Raw genomic sequence first — 18,172 nt, forward strand, 5'->3', positions numbered from 1 at the left:
TCCGGGTGCCACTTGGTACACCGTGCCACTGTGCCTAGTCTGTCCCAAGCCCACCTGTACCGGGTGCCACTTGGTAGACTACTAACACTACCTACAAACGCCAGAAACTAGTTGCAACTCCTGGACAGAGATCATGTTGATTAATAAGTCGAGAGGGGTCGAGTTACCGGAACCCAATGTGTGGTAGTAACTGGTCATGGATCACAAACACAGAACTCAGTTCCTGAGGTCGGCTGCAATGAGACAACCCACCATGTACTCCTACATGGCCTCTCACCGCTACCTTTACCAAATCGTGTTCACACACTTAGTTCACCCATAGTAGGACATGTTCACACGCCTCTGATTCATCCCCGACGAATCAGACCTGACTCAACTCTAAGCAGTAGCAGGCATGACAAACAAGCATGAATGAGTAGGCACAACAGGGCTCAAACAACTCCTACTCATGCTAGTGGGTTTCATCTATTTACTGTGGCAATGACAGGTCATGCAAAGGATAAAGGGGTTCAGCTACCGCAGCCAGTAACAAATATGTCGTTGTTGTCCTAATGCAGTAAAAGAGAGCAGGAGCGAGAGAGTGGGATTTTATCAGAATGAACAAGGGGGTTTTGCTTGCCTGGCACTTCTGAAGATAACATTGAGTCTTCATCAGTGTCAACGATCACATCATCGGTATCACGTCTATCGAGAGGGGACAAATACCGGCAACACAAAAGGGAACACAATCAATGCAATGCACAATATGATGCATGATCATGACATGGCAAAATGAATGTGTTTTGGGCTAATGCATCTAAAACCAGATTAAATGAAGTTGGTTTGAATCCAAGATTCAAATTCAAACTCCATATGTGGTTATTTAAATGTCATTCACTTCATTTGCCCTAAACAGTAGTGATAAGTTGTTCTAACATGCATGTAGATGGTACAGATGGATTCCTTGAATTTTTCTGATAATTTTTCATATATAAATTATTTAATTTGGAGTTACGGTTGAATTTCTATGATTTATTGAAGTTTTAGCTATTTTCTGGAATTTCCTGATTATTATAAAATAAACTAAATTCCAGAAAAGGAATATGGCGTCAGCATGACCTCACCCTGACGTCATCAGGTCAACAGGGCGGTCCAGGTCAAACCTGACGTGTGGGGTCCACACGTCAGTGACACGGGTTAAACAGGGGGGGTTTAGTTTAGTTTAATTAAAGATTAGGGCACTAGGGCCCACATGTCAGTGTCAGCAGGGGGTAATTAGTTTAACTAATCCGATTAGTGCTAATCCTAATTTAGTTAGTGGCCAGAGGCCCACACGTCAGTGACACAGGGTCAAACTGGGCCCAGCAAGTCAACTGTCAACGGGGTCAACCCCACCGGCGACTTGACGCCGGCGAGGCCAACTGCGGCGGCGAGCCTCGGGTTTGCATCTCCGGCGACCAAACGGCCGGCGGAGGGCATCTACGTGACGCTGGTGGACTCGCGCGTCGAGTGGTGCAGGCGTTGGGTGCGGGGGTGGCCGGAGTTGTCGCCGGCGTCGACCTTGGCGGTCGCCGGAGCTCGGGTGAGCTCGGGGTCGATGCTACGGTGGCCGGGGAGACTCGTGCGGGGCACCTATGTGCTCCACGTGGCGCGGGAAGGGAGTTGAGCACGACGGCCGGACCGCTAGGTGGCCGGAGACTCGTCGGCGGCGGTCACAGGCGGCGGCGCGTACGGGCGAGCAAGGTGTGGCGGCTACGGCGCACGAGAGCGAGAACGGAGAGGGGGAAAGGTTCGGTGGCTCACGGCGGTTGCAGCAGACGTCGAAGCGGGCTCGGGGAAGGCCGGACGGCGACGAGTCGACGATGGGGATCCGCGGCGGCCGGCGATGAGGAAGAAACCGCTAACGGTGTTTTGAGGCGTCCAGCGTCGAGTGAGTCGACGGGGAGGACGAGGGCGTTGAGGCGGAGGCCATGGACACGTCGGCGAGGCGAGGGAGGGCCTGTGGCCGCGGTGGTTCTAGTCGGCGGCGATGGCTGCGTTCGGGTTCGGGCGAGAGAGAGGGAGCAGAGGAGAGAGGGGATGCAGCGGGGGAGGAAGAGGAGCGAGGGGACACGAGGCCTCGTCGTGGCGTCGCTAGGGAGGCCGGGGGGAAGCAGGAGGTGGCCGGGAAGCAGGAGGTGGCCGGGGCGCGTGGCCGCGCGCACCGGGCGCGTGCCCGTCCTCCTGGCAGGGAGCAAGACGACAGGGGAGGGAGGCGGCGGTGGGCTGGGCCAGCGGGAGGAGCTGGGCCGGCTGGGCTGGACAGGTAAGCTCCAGGTAGGCTTCTGCTCTTTTATTTTTCTGTTCTGTTTATTTTTATTTAATTTATTTTGCCACTGTTTTGAATTTAAAATAATTCAAACAATGCCAAAAACTCCTCTGAATATTTTATATTGCTAGATGGACTTTTCCAAAAGCTTATAAAATATATCAGGGGTATTTGAAATTATATTCTAATTATATGAATATAACTCAAATTCAAATAGCTAATGAATTAAATCCAAAGTCCCAAAAATAATTCCTTAAAAATGTTCAATATTTTGGTTGGGACCAGAACCCTTACCAAAAATTATCAAACATTTAAGAAGAGCATTTTGGAGCAATGAATGAGATTTCTAGGGTTTTTGCCCCTCTTTTATTTAAGTTTTTGAGGCTTCCAAAATTCCCTCAGTTCAAATTTTCAGAATTTAAACATGATGCACACATGAGCTAGCCTAGAGCACTACCAGCAGCTAGGGATGTGACATTGCTGAAAACAACGGCCCTCAAAAGTTTATCACTTTTGGTGATAACTCAAAGGGTAAGCTGGTTGGCCTCGGTAAGGTGTCCATCTCACATGATAGCTCCATTCAAAATGTCATGCTCGTTGAATCCCTTGGCTATAATCTGCTTTCTGTTTCTAGACTAGCTGACTTTGGCTTCAATGTCCTATTTACCAAAGTAGATTGCCAAGTGTTTCGTAGAGATAATCATAAAATGGTCTTTACCGGTATATGCAAAGGTGATCTATACATTGTTGATTTCACTAAAAAGGCTCAACCTAGAACTTGCTTAATTGCTAAATCTTCTAAAGGTTGGTTGTGGCATAGACGGTTAGGTCATGTGGGCATGAGAAACCTTGACAAGCTTATTAAAGGTGATCATATCCTTGGTGTTAAACATGTCATATTTGATAAGGATAGACTTTGCAGTGCTTGCCAAGCAGGAAAACAGGTTGAAGGAAGCCATCCCGTGAAGAACATCATGACCACAAGGAGACCGCTCGAGCTACTTCACATGGATCTCTTCGGTCCCGATGCTTACAAAAGACTCGGTGGAAACTCATTTGGTCTTGTTATAGTTGATGATTTTTCCAGATTTACGTGGGTGTTCTTTCTCGATGATAAATTGCAGGTCTAAAAGATCTTCAAAACCTTTGCTAGGAAGGCCCAAAATCAATTTGAAGTGAAGATCAAGAAGGTTCGTAGCGACAACGGAATGGAGTTCAAGAACGCAAATGTGGACACCTTTCTTGACAAAGAAGGGATTTCACATGAGTTCTCGGCTACGTACACACCTCAACAAAATGGAGTTGTTGAGAGGAAGAACCGGACGCTCATCGAAATGGAGAGAATGATGCTTGATGAGTACAAGACGCCAAAGCACTTTTGGGCGGAAGCGGTTGAGACAGCTTGTCATGCGACAAATCGCTTGTATCTTCACAAGCTATTCGGCAAGACCGCATACGAGCTCCTCACCGGTAACAAACCCCAAGTTGGATACTTTCGAGTATTCGGCTCAAAGTGCTACATTCTTGATAAGCATCGTCATTCTAAATTTGCTCCTAAACCTCATGAGGGATTCCTACTTGGTTATGGCTCAAACTCTCACACTTACCGTGTCTACAACAATTTCACCCAAAAGGTGGAAGAGACGGTAGATGTGAAGTTTGATGAATCTAACGGCTCGCAAGTAGAGCAATTTCCAATTGATGTAGGAGATAAAGATCCTTCAGAAGCAATCCAAGACTTGTGTATTGGCAAGGTTCATCCAACGGAGCTGAAGGAGAGTACCTTGTCTGTCCAACTGGAATATTCTACCTCACGACAAGGTGAACCAAGCGTTGATATGGAAGCATCCACAAGCGGGACACACCAAGATGGAGAAAACGAGGAAGTACACCAAGATGAACCGCATCAACCTCCTTCTCCACCACGATGAGAGAACGACAACGTCAACAATGATGCAGGCCAATAAGAAGAACAAGATGATGAAGAAGATGTTCCACCCCGATCAAAGAAAAAGCTCTCACGAGTTCGAGCAAGAGTTGCTAGAGACCATCCCATCGAGCAAATCTACAATGATATCCAAATCGGGAGAATCACTCGCTCTGAATCTCGTTTGGCTAACTTTTGTGAACATTATTCATTTATATCTAGCATTGAAACTATGAAGGTTGAATAAGCATTGAAAGATCCAGATTGGATAAACGCCATGCACGAAGAACTACACAACTTTGAGAGAAACCAAGTATGGACACTGGTCGAGAAGCCCGACAACAACCACAACATCATCGGTACCAAATGGGTGTTTCACAACAAGCAAGATGAAGATGGACAAGTGGTTAGCAACAAAGCACGTCTCGTCGCCCAAGGCTACACTCAAGTCGAAGGTATGGACTATGGTGAGACATATGCCCCCGTTGCTAGACTTGAGTCCATTCGCATCTTACTTGCCTATGCTAATCACCATGATATCACTTTGTACCAAATGGACATTAAAAGTGCTTTTCTAAATGGTGAAATTGAGGAGGAAGTTTAAGTTAAACAACCTCCCGGCTTTGTTAATCCTAAGAAACCAAATCATGTTTACAAGCTTCACAAAGCTCTTTATGGTCTTAAACAAGCTCCTAGAGAATGGTATAAATGCTTGACCAAGTTCCTTATTGAAAAAGGCTTTGAGATTGGAAAAATTGATTCTACTCTTTTCACTAAAAGGGTTAATGGAGAATTATTTGTGTGCCATATTTATGTTGATGATATAATATTGGGATCAACTAACCCTCATTTTAGTGAGAAGTTTGGGAAGCTAATGTCGAAGAAGTTTGAGATGTCTATGATGAGTGAACTCAAGTTCTTTCTTGGATTGCAAATCAAGCAAACTAAGGAAGGCACCTTTGTCTCTCAAACGAAGTACACCAAAGACTTGTTCAAGAAGTTCAATATGCAAGAATGCAAAGGTATGAGTACACCCATGCCTACTAGTGGACATCTTGACTTGACCTAGGACGGTGAACCCGTTGATCAAAAGGTTTATCGCTCTATGATTGGTTAATTATTGTATCTATGTGCCTCTCGTCTTGACATCATGCTAAGTGTGTGCATGTGTGCATGATTCCAAGCGGCCCCTAAACAGTGTCATCTTAAGGCCATGAAAAGGATAGTGAGATACTTAATTCATACACCAAACTTTGGCATTTGGTATCCAAAGAGGGCCTCCTTTAATCTTGTTGGCTACTCCGACTTGGACTATGCTGGAGACAAGGTTGATAGAAAGTCCACTTCGGGTACTTGTCAATTTCTTGGTAGATCTCTTGTATCTTGGTCCTCCAAGAAACAAAACTCGGTATCCTTATCCACCGCCGAAGCGGAGTACGTTGCCGCTGGGTCATGTTGTGCTCAATTACTTTGGATGACCCAAACTCTTAAAGATTATGGGATATATGTGAAACATGTTCCTTTGCTTTGTGACAATGAAAGTGCTATTAAGATTGCTCACAATCCCGTGCAGCACTCTCGAACTAAGCGCATTGAAGTTCATCATCATTTTATTTGAGATCATGTTGCCAAGGGTGACATTAACCTTAAGCATGTTTGCACCGAAAAGCAATTTGCCGATATTTTAACTAAACCACTTGATGAGAAAGTGTTTTGTAGGTCAACAGGTGAATTGAACATCATTGATGCTTCAAACGTGGAGTATGAACTCCATTTGGATACATGCAATCCATGAGCCTATGACTATTCCATGATATTTCTCTTATGATGATAATCATATATCTTGGATACATTTGGACCCTTGCATGCTATATAACCCTTGTAGGTACTTGGATGGATCTAAATCTATGAGATTGCAACTCACTCACATCTTGAGTAATCTCTACATCACCAAGTGTCTACTTTACGGTGGTTGAAGACAAGGAAGCATGAAACCCTTCAAATATATCCTTTGACATATTTCTATATCAAATTACATGATTGTCAATTTGGATACACAAGTGTTGTTCCTTACAATGCTAACTCATGTAGGAAGATGAACTTCATCTACAAGTGGTGCTCCAAGAGAACTACAACAACATTGAGCATCCCACAGATGTTCAACTACATGATCAAGTTCAACACCACCACCCAAGGTATGTTATTTCATCTTAGAGAAGCTTTACCCCAAGTCATGGGTCAAAGCAACTCAACAAGATGTGAATACATCAAGATGCTTAAACGAAAAATGGCAACCCCATTTTGAGCTTAAACGACGAGTATGACCTATGATCAAGTGTCCTCATTTGACTCCTATGTCAATATACTCTAACATAGGTGACTTTGTCGCCGACCCATTTTAGATGAAGTTCTCTAGTGTTTCCTCTTGTTATTGAATTTTGATTCATGCATATTTGTTCCCCTTTTAAAAAAACTTCATCTAGATTTCTTATCTTTTTATTTCTGCTCTGCATTTCTCTACATCCTAATTCATTGCAAATCCTTGTGAGATCATACTTGCTTAGTGAGCTGAGGTGACTAGTGTTCTCTCTCTGATGAACTCGAACAAACCAGCTTGCTTCTTTCGGTCAAACCAAAAAAATTCGGTGCCACCGAAGTAATCAACTTGGTGTAGCCGATTTCAACACTAAGAAACCACTCTGTCACTTGCATTCTGCACATTTTGTTCTAGCTCCACTCGATGATTCTCATCCTCTATCAGCATCATGATCTATGTGCTGCTTTGCTCTTGACTCCAAGACCAAACCTATTTTGACTCACACTCCAGAAGACCCTTCTTGGAAATTGATGTCAAAGGGGGGGAGAGAGTTCACATCAAAGCTCAATTACTCCAACAGGGAGAGAGAGCAACAGGGAGAGAGAGACATTCCTTTCAAGAGAAAGACCCTAGTTGCTTGATATTCAAAGAGGAGAGAAGTTTCATGTCTTTAGAAGGGAAAGACATGTTCATATTGTGTTTTATGTTTGCTTTGCTTTGATTTTATTTTCCCTATCTTCTCCCAATATCCATTATAAGATTCAGGGGAGCAAGACCTCTAAGGGAAGAAAATCTTCAAATTCATTGCATATCTTTTCCTTGGGTACATGTCTACACTCAAAAAGAGTACCTAATACTCACTCTACACGTGTGATCCCAAATCTTGGTATTCTTGTGGTTTACTGCTCTTACTCAGCTTAGTGGATGATCTATGTTGTCTAACCTTGTTTACTCAGGTTCATCTCTTCCAAAGCTAGTTCAAGACCACAAGGTAAGTATATGCATCACACTCATGTGCATGAAAATCTCTTGCTGATGTACATATTGTTTGCAAGAAGGACTCATGAACATGAAGGTACATTTCCCATATTCACGTCATTTGCTCTGATGCATATAGCCAAGATACATGTAACTCATTGCTTGCTCTGTCATGTTTATGCACTCACATGATCTTATGTTCCATATTTACATGATTGCATACATGTAGGGGGAGCATGTGGATGTTACATGTCCTTCCAAAGCTTTACTTGCTTTTCTCTATATCCCTATCTAAAGCTTTGATGTATGTTGTAATCAATTACCAAAAGGGGGGAGATTGAAAGCGCAAGTGCTCCCTGGGTGATTTTGGTAATTCATGTCAACATATCTCTTGTTGGACTAACTCTTTTATCTAGTATATTTCAGATAAGTTCAACAGTGGAGTGGCATGGACAAGAGGATGTGGAACCCTTTCAAGATGCTAAGGACAAAGTATTGGATCAAGTTCAAAGCTCAGGACTCTACATTTTCCATTTTAGTGATCCAAGATCACATTGAGTCTATAGGAAAGCCAATACTATTAAAAGGGGATGAGGTGTTGCTTAATGGCTTGCTTGCTCAAAATGCTTAGTGATATGCTCCAAAGCCCTCAACCACTTTCTCATATCCATATATGTCCCAAACCAAAAGTCAAACTCGGCTCCACCGATTTGATCCATCCAGCGCCACTCAGTTCAGTTGACATAGCCACTGCCAGAAACCCTAGTTTTTTGGTCTCACCAATAGGGATCTCGGTCTCACCGAGATGGGATTGCAAACTCTCGGTTTCCCTTCGTAACATTTTGGTCCAATCGAAATTAGTGATTGGTCCCACCGAGTCTGCAATGCAAACTCTTTGTTTCCTTTAACGCTTCGGTCCCACCAAGACGAGTGAATCGGTCTCACCGAGTTTGCCTGACCAACTCTCTGGTTTGCTTATTACCAAAGTCGGTCTAACCGAGTTTGTGTAATCGTTCCAACGGATATTACGTTATGCCCTAACCCTAATGATACGGTCCCATCAAGATGACATGTTGGTCCCACCGAAATTGTCTAACAGTCACATATGAACTGAATCGGTCTGACCGAGATTTCTGATCTGGTCCAACCGAGTTTGGTGTAATGTGTGTAACGGTTAGATTTTGTGTGGAGGCTATATATACCCCTCCACCCTCTCCTCATTCGTGAGGAAAGCCATCAGATTATGCCTACACTTCTACTATCCATTTTCTGAGAAAGAGCCACCTACTCATGTGTTGAGACCAAGATATTCCATTCCTACCATATGAATCTTGATCTCTAGCCTTCCCCAAGTTGCTTTGCACTCAAATCAGCTTTCCACCAAATCCAATCCTATGAGAGTGAGTTGAATGTTTGGGAGACTATCATTTGAATCACAAGAGCAAGGAGTTCATCAACAACACACCATCTATTACCTTTTGGAGAGTGGTGTCTCCTAGATTGGTTAGGTGTCACTTGGGAGCCTTTGACAAGATTGTGGAGTTGAACCAAGGAGTTTGTAAGGGCAAGGAGGTCGCCTACTTCGTGAAGATCTACCCTAGTGAGGCAAGTCTTTCATGGGCGATGGCCATGGTGGGATAGACAAGGTTGCTTCTTCGTGGACCATTCGTGGGTGGACCCTCCGTGGACTCACGCAGCCGTTACCCTTCGTGGGTTGAATGTTGGGGAACGTTGCAGAAAATAAAAAAATTCTACGCTTTCACCAAGATCAATCTATGAGTTCATCTAGCAATGAGAGAGAGGAGTGCATCTACATACCCTTGTAGATCGCGAGCGGAAGCGTTCAAGAGAACGGGGTTGAGGTAGTCGTAGTCGTCGTGATCCAAATCACCAGGGATCATAGCGCCGAACGGACGGCACCTCCGCGTTCAACACACGTACGGTCAGGGAGACGTCTCCTCCTTCTTGATCTAGCAAGGGGGAAGGAGAGGTTGATGAAGATCCAGCAGCACGACGGCGTGGTGGTGGATGCAGCAGCGATCTCGGCAGGGCTTCGCCAAGCTTCTACGAGAGGGAGAGGTGTAGCAAGGGGAGACGGACGCGCCAAGAGCATGGGTGTCGCTGCCCTCCCTCCCCTCTCTTTGTATAGGGCCCCTAGGGGGGCGCCGGCCCTAGGAGATGGGATCTCCAAGGGCGCGGCGGACAAGGGGGTGGCTTGCCCCCCAAGGCAAGTGGAGGCGCCCCCCACCCCTAGGGTTTCCAACCCTAGGCGCAGGATGGGCCCAAGAGGGGCGCACCAGCCCACCAGGGGCTGGTTCCCCTCCCACTTCAGCCCATGGGGCCCTCCGGGATAGGTGGCCCCACCCGGTGGACCCCCGGGACCCTTCCGGTGGTCCCGGTACAATACCGGTAACCCCCGAAACTTTCCCGATGGCCGAAACTTCACTTCCTATATATAATTCTTTACTTCTGGACCATTCCGGAACTCCTCGTGATGTCCGAGATCTCATCCGGGACTCCGAACAACTTTCGGGTTACTGCATACTCATATCTCTACAACCCTAGCGTCACCGAACCTTAAGTGTGTAGGCCCTACGGGTTCGGGAACATGCAGACATGACCGAGACGCCTCTCCGGTCAATAACCAACAGCGGGATCTGGATACCCATGTTGGCTCCCACATGCTCCTTGATGATCTCATCGGAAGAACCACGATGTCGAGGACTCAAGCAATCCCGTGTACAATTCCCTTTGTCAATCGGTACGTTACATGCCCGAGATTCGATCGTCGGTATCCCAATACCTTGTTTAATCTCGTTACCGGCAAGTCACTTTACTCGTACTGTAATGCATGATCCCGTGACCAGACACTTGGTCACATTGAGCTCATTATGATGATGCATTACCGAGTGGGCCCAAAGATACCTCTCTGTCATGCGGAGTGACAAATCCCAGTCTCGATTCGTGCCAACCCAATAGACACTTTCGGAGATACCGTAGTGCACCTTTATAGTCACCCAGTTACGTTGTGACGTTTGGTACACCCAAAGCACTCCTACGGTATCCGGGAGTTGCACAATCTCATGGTCTAAGGAAATGATACTTGACATTTGGAAAAGCTCTAGCTAAACGAACTACACGATCTTTGAGCTATGCTTAGGACTGGGTCTTGTCCATCACATCATTCTCCTAATGATGTGATCCCGTTATCAATGACATCCTATGCCCATAGTCAAGAAACCATGACTATCTGTTGATCAACGAGCTAGTCAACTAGAGGCTCACTAGGGACACGTTGTGGTCTATGCATTCACACGTGTATTATGATTTCCGGATAACACAATTATAGCATGAATAATAGACAATTATCATGAACAAAGAAATATAATAATAACCATTTTATTATTGCCTCTAGGGCATATTTCCAATAGTCTCCCACTTGCACTAGAGTCAATCATCTAGTTACATTGTGATGAATCGAACACCCATGGAATTCTGGTGTTGATCATGTTTTTCCCTAGGGAGAGGTTTCGTCAACGGATCTGCTACATTCAGGTCCGTATGTACTTTACAAATATCTATGTCTCCATCTTGAACATTTTCACAAATGGAGTTGAAGCGACGCTTGATGTGCCTAGTCTTCTTGTGAAACCTGGGCTCCTTGGCAAGTGCAATAGCTCCAGTGTTGTCACAGAAGAGTTTGATCGGCCCTGACGCATTGGGTATGACTCCTAGGTCGGTGATGAACTCCTTCACCCAGATTGCTTCATGCGCTGCCTCCGAGGCTGCCATGTACTCTGCTTCACATGTAGATCCCGCCATGATGCTTTGCTTGCAACTGCACCAGCTTACTGCCCCACCATTCAAAATATACACGTATCCGGTTTGTGACTTAGAGTCATCCGGATCTGTGTCGAAGCTAGCATCAACGTAACCCTTTACGACGAGCTCTTCGTCACCTCCATAAATGAGAAACATATCCTTAGTCCTTTTCAGGTACTTTAGGATGTTCTTGACCGCTGTCCAGTGTTCCATGCCGGGATTACTTTGGTACCTTCCTACCAAACTTACGGCAAGGTTTACATCAGGTCTGGTACACAGCATGGCATACATAATAGACCCTATAGCTGAGGCATAGTGGATGACACTCATCTTTTCCCTATCTTCTGCCGTGGTCGGGCATTGAGCTAAGCTCAATTTCACACCTTGCAATACAGGCAAGAACCCTTTCTTGGACTGATCCATATTAAACTTCTTCAATATCTTATCAAGGTATGTGCTTTGTGAAAGACCTATGAGGTGTCTCGATCTATCCCTATAGATCTTGATGCCTAATATGTAAGCAGCTTCTCCAAGGTCCTTCATTGAAAAACACTTATTCAAGTAGGCCTTAATGCTGTCCAAGAATTCTATATCATTTCCCAACAAAAGTATGTCATCTACATATAATATGAGAAATGCTACAGCGCTCCCACTCACTTTCTTGTAAACGCAGGCTTCTCCATAAGTCTGCATAAACCCAAACGCTTTGATCATCTCATCAAAGCGAATGTTCCAACTCCGAGATGCTTGCACCAGCCCATAAATGGATCCCTGGAGCTTGCATACCTTTCTAGCATTCTCAGGGTCGACAAAACCTTCCGGCTGCATCATATACAGTTCTTCCTGAAGATGACCATTAAGGAATGTCGTTTTGACGTCCATTTGCCATATCTCATAATCATAGTATGCGGCAATTGCTAACATGATTCAGACGGACTTTAGCTTCGGTATGGGAGAGAATATCTCATCGTAGTCAACCCCTTGAACTTGCTGATAACCCTTAGCGACAAGTCGAGCTTTATAGATGGTAACATTACCATCCGCGTCCGTCTTCTTCTTAAAGATCCATTTGTTTTCTATCGCTCGCCGATCATCGGGCAAGTCTGTCAAAGTCCATACTTTGTTTTCATACATGGACCCTATCTCGGATTGCATGGCTTCAAGCCATTTGTTGGAATCTGGGCCCGCCATCGCTTCTTCATAGTTCGAAGGTTCACCGTTGTCTAACAACATGATTTCCAGGACAGGGTTGCCATACCACTCTGGTGTGGAACGTGTCCTCGCGGACCTACGAAGTTCAGTAGTAACTTGATCCAAAGTACCTAGACCATCATCATTAACTTCCTCTTCAGTTGGTGCTGGCACCACAGGAACATCTTCCTGAGCCGCGCTACTCACCGGTTCAAGAGGTAGTACTTCATCAAGTTCCACTTTCCTCCCACTTACTTCTCTCGAGAGAAACTCTTTCTCCAGAAAGGACCCGTTCTTGGCAACAAAGATCTTACCTTCGGATCTGAGGTAGAAGGTATACCCAATGGTTTCCTTAGGGTATCCTATGAAGACGCATTTTTCCGACTTGGGTTCGAGCTCTTCAGGTTGAAGTTTCTTGACATAAGCATCGCATCCCCAAACTTTTAGAAACGACAGCTTAGGTTTCTTCCCAAACCATAATTCATACGGTGTCGTCTCAACGGATTTATATGGTGCCCTATTTAAAGTGAATGTAGCTGTCTCTAGAGCGTATCCCCAAAAAGATAGCGGTAAATCGGTAAGAGACATCATAGATCGCACCATATCCAATAAAGTGCGATTATGACGTTCGGACACACCGTTACGCTGAGGCGTTGCAGGCGGCATGAGTTGTGAAACGATTCCACATTTCCTTAAGTGTGTACTAAATTTGTGACTTAAATATTCTCCTCCATGATATGATCGTAGGAACTTTATCTTTCGGTCACGTTGATTCTCTACCTCATTCTGAAATTCCTTGAACTTTTCAAAGGTCTCAGACTTGTGTTTCATCAAGTAGACATACCCATATCTACTCAAGTCGTCAGTGAGAGTGAGAACATAATGATATCCTCCGCGAGCCTCAATGCTCATTGGACCTCACACATCAGTATGTATGATTTCCAATAAGTTGGTTGCTCGCTCCATTGTTTCGGAGAACGGAGTCTTGGTCATTTTGCCCATGAGGCATGGTTCGCATGTGTCAAATGATTCATAATCGAGAGACTCTAAAAGTCCATCAGCATGGAGCTTCTTCATGCGCTTGACACCAATGTGACCAAGGCGGCAGTGCCACAAGTATGTGGGACTATCGTTATCAACTTTACATCTTTTGGTATTCACACTATGAATATGTGTAACATCACGTTCGAGATTCATTAAGAATAAACCATTGACCATCGGGGCATGACCATAAAACATATCTCTCATATAAATAGAACAACCATTATTCTCGGATTTAAATGAGTAGCCATCTCGTATTAAACGAGATCCAGATACAATGTTAATGCTCAAACTTGGCACTAAATAACAATTATTTAGGTTTAAAACTAATCCCGTAGGTAAATGTAGAGGTAGCGTGCCGACGGCGATCACATCGACCTTGGAACCATTCCCGACGCGCATCGTCACCTCGTCCTTCGCCAGTCTCCATTTATTCCGCAGTTCCTGCTTTGAGTTACAAATATGAGCAACCGCACCGGTATCAAATACCCAGGAGCTACTACGAGTACTGGTAAGGTACACATCAATTACATGCATATCACATATACCTTTAGTGTTGCCGGCCTTCTTGTCTGCTAAGTACTTGGGGCAGTTCCGCTTCCAGTGACCACTTCCCTTGCAATAAAAGCACTCAGTATCAGGCTTGGGTCCATTCTTTGACTTCTTCCCGGCAACTGGCTTACCGGGCGCGGCAACTCCCTTGCCGTCCTTCTTGAAGTTCTTCTTACCCTTGCCTTTCTTGAACTTAGTGGTTTTATTCACCATCAACACTTGATGTTCTTTCTTGATCTCTACCTCCGCTGATTTCAGCATTGAATATACCTCAGGAATGGTCTTTTCCATCCCCTGCATATTGAAGTTCATCACAAAGCTCTTGTAGCTCGGTGGAAGTGACTGGAGGATTCTGTCAATAACCACGTCATCCAGGAGATTAACTCCCAGCTGAGTAAAGCGGTTGTGCAACCCAGACATCTTGAGTATGTGCTCGCTGACAGAACTATTTTCCTCCATCTTACAGCTGAAGAACTTGTCGTAGACTTCATATCTCTCGACCCGGGCATGAGCTTGGAAAACCATTTTCAGCTCTTCGAACATCTCATATGCTCCGTGTTGCTCAAAACGCTTTTGGAGCCCCGGTTCTAAGCTGTAAAGCGTGCCGTACTGAACGAGGGAGTAATCATCAGCATGAGACTGCCAAGCGTTCATAACGTCTTGGTTCTCTGCGATGGGTGCTTCACCTAGCGGTGCTTCTAGGACATAATCTTTCTTGGCAACTATGAGGATGATCCTCAGGTTCCGGACCCAGTCCGTATAGTTGCTGCCATCATCTTTCAGCTTGGTTTTCTCTAGGAACGTGTTGAAGTTGAGGGTAACGTGGGCCATTTGATCTACAAGACATATTGTAAAGATTTTAGACTAAGTTCATGATAACTAAGTTCATCTAATCAAATTATTTAATGAACTCCCACTCAGATTAGACATCCCTCTAGTCATCTAAGTGATACATGATCCGAGTCGACTAGGCCGTGTCCGATCATCACATGAGACGGACTAGTCATCATCGGTGAACATCTCCATGTTGATCGTATCCTCCATACGACTCATGTTCGACCTTTCGGTCTCTTGTGTTCCGAGGCCATGTCTGTACATGCTAGGCTCGTCAAGTTAACCTAAGTGTTTATGCATGTATAAATCTGTCTTACACCCGTTGTATGTGAACGTTAGAATCTATCACACCCGATCATCACGTGGTGCTTCGAAACAACGAACTTTCGCAACGGCGCACAGTTAGGGGGAACACTTTCTTGAAATTATTATGAGGGATCATCTTATTTACTACCGTCGTTCTAAGTAAACAAGATGCAAAAACATGATAAACATCACATGCAATCAAATAGTGACATGATATGGCCAATATCATATCGCTCCTTTGATCTCCATCTTCGGGGCTCCATGATCATCTTCGTCACCGGCAAGACACCATGATCTCCATCATCATGATCTCCATCATCATGTCTCCATGAAGTTGCTCGCCAACTATTACTTCTACTACTATGGCTAACGGTTTAGCAATAAAGTAAAGTAATTACATGGCATTGAATCAATGACACGCAGGTCATACAATAATTAAGACAACTCCTATGGCTCCTGCCGGTTGTCATACTCATCGACATGCAAGTCGTGATTCCTATTACAAGAACATGATCTCATAAATCACATATATCATTCATCATTCATCACAACTTTTGGCCATATCACATCACAAATCATATGCTGCAAAAAAGTTAGACGTCCCCTAATTGTTGTTCCATGTTTTACGTGGCTGCAATAGGGTTCTAGCAAGAACGTTTTCTTACCCACGTTAAAGCCACAACGTGATTTTCCAACTTCTATTTACCCTTCATAAGGACCCTTTTCATCGAATCCACTCCAACTAAAGTGGGAGAGACAGACACCCGCTCGCCACCTTATGCAACTAGTGCATGTCAGTCGGTGGAACCTGTCTCACGTAAGCGTACGTGTAAGGTCGGTCCGGGCCGCTTCATCCCACAATACCGCTGAAGCAAAATAAGACTAGTAGTGGCAAGAAAGTTGACAACATCTACGCCCACAAAAAATTTGTGTTCTACTCGTCCAAAGAGAACTACGCATAGACCTAGCTCTGATACCACTGTTGGGGAACGTTGCAGAAAATAAAAAAATTCTACGCTTTCACCAAGATCAATCTATGAGTTCATCTTGCAACAAGAGAGAGGAGTGCATCTACATACCCTTGTAGATTGCGAGCGGAAGCGTTCAAGAGAACGGGGTTGAGGTAGTCGTACTCGTCGTGATCCAAATCACCGGAGATCCTAGCGCCGAACGGACGGCACCTCCGCGTTCAACACACGTACGGTCAGGGAGACGTCTCCTCCTTCTTGATCCAGCAAGGGGGAAGGAGAGGTTGATGAAGATCCAGCAGCTCGACGGCTTGGTGGTGGATGCAGCAGCGATCTCGGCAGGGCTTCGCCAAGCTTCTGCGAGAGGGAGAGGTGTAGCAAGGGGAGAGGGAGGCGCCAAGAGCATGGGTGCCGCTGCCCTCCCTCCCCCCATCTTTATATAGGGCCCCTAGGGGGCGCCGTCCCTAGGAGATGGGATCTCCAAGCGGGGCGGCGGCCAAGGGGGGGCTTGCCCCCCAAGGCAAGTGGAGGCGCCCCCCACCCCTAGGGTTTCCAACCCTAGGCGCAGGGAGGCCAAGGGGGGGGGGCACCAGCCCACCAGGGGCTGGTTCCCTCCCACTTCAGCCCATGGGGCCCTCCGGGATAGGTGGCCCCACTCGGTGGACCCCCGAGACCCTTCCGGTGGTCCCGGTACAATACAGATAACCCCCAAAACTTTCCCGATGGCCGAAACTTCACTTCCTATATATAATTCTTTACCTCCGGACCATTCCGGAACTCCTCGTGACGTCCGGGATCTCATCCGGGACTCCAAACAACTTTCGGGGTACTGCATACTCATATATCTACAACCCTAGCGTCACCGAACCTTAAGTGTGTAGACCCTACGGGTTCGGGAGACATGCAGACATGACCGAGACGCCTCACCGGTCAATAACCAACAGCGGGATCTGGATACCCATGTTGGCTCCCACATGCTCCTCGATGATCTCATCGAATGAACCATGATGTCGAGGACTCAATCAATCCCGTATACAATTCCCTTTGTCAATCGGTACGTTACATGCCCGAGATTCGATCGTCGGTATCCCAATACCTCGTTTAATCTCGTTACCGGCAAGTCACTTTACTCGTACCATAATGCATGATCCCGTGACCAGACACTTGGTCACATTGAGGTCATTATGATGATGCATTACCGAGTGGGCCCAGAGATACCTCTCCGTCATACGGAGTGACAAATCCCAGTCTCGATTCGTGCCAACCCAATAGACACTTTCGGAGATACCCATAGTGCACCTTTATAGTCACCCAGTTACGTTGTGACGTTTGGTACACCCAAAGCACTCCTATGGTATCCGGGAGTTGCACAATCTCATGGTCTAAGGAAATGATACTTGACATTTGGAAAAGCTCTAGCTAAACGAACTACACGATCTTTGAGCTATGCTTAGGATTGGGTCTTGTCCATCACATCATTCTCCTAATGATGTGATCCCGTTATCAATGGCATCCTATGCCCATAGTCAGGAAACCATGACTATCTGTTGATCAACGAGCTAGTCAACTAGAGGCTCACTAGGGACATGTTGTGGTCTATGTATTCACACGTGTATTACGATTTCTGGATAACACAATTATAGCATGAATAATAGACAATTATCATGAACAAAGAAATATAATAATAACCATTTTATTATTGCCTCTAGGGCATATTTCCAACATTGAAGTCTCTATCAACATGGATGTACGATAGCACCACCTATCGGAACCATGACAAAAACATCTGTGTCTCGAATTGTGTTTGCACACTCCAATCCCATCCCCTTACTTTCTTGCATGTTGCATGCTTTACTTTCCGCTCCTCATATACTCTTTGCATGCTTGCTTGATATGTATTGTGAATGTTTAAACATGTGCTTAAACTCCACCCAAACTTGAGAAACTTA

Source organism: Triticum dicoccoides, chromosome 3B, assembly GCF_002162155.2.
Source record: "Triticum dicoccoides isolate Atlit2015 ecotype Zavitan chromosome 3B, WEW_v2.0, whole genome shotgun sequence".
Taxonomy (NCBI): domain Eukaryota; kingdom Viridiplantae; phylum Streptophyta; class Magnoliopsida; order Poales; family Poaceae; genus Triticum; species Triticum dicoccoides.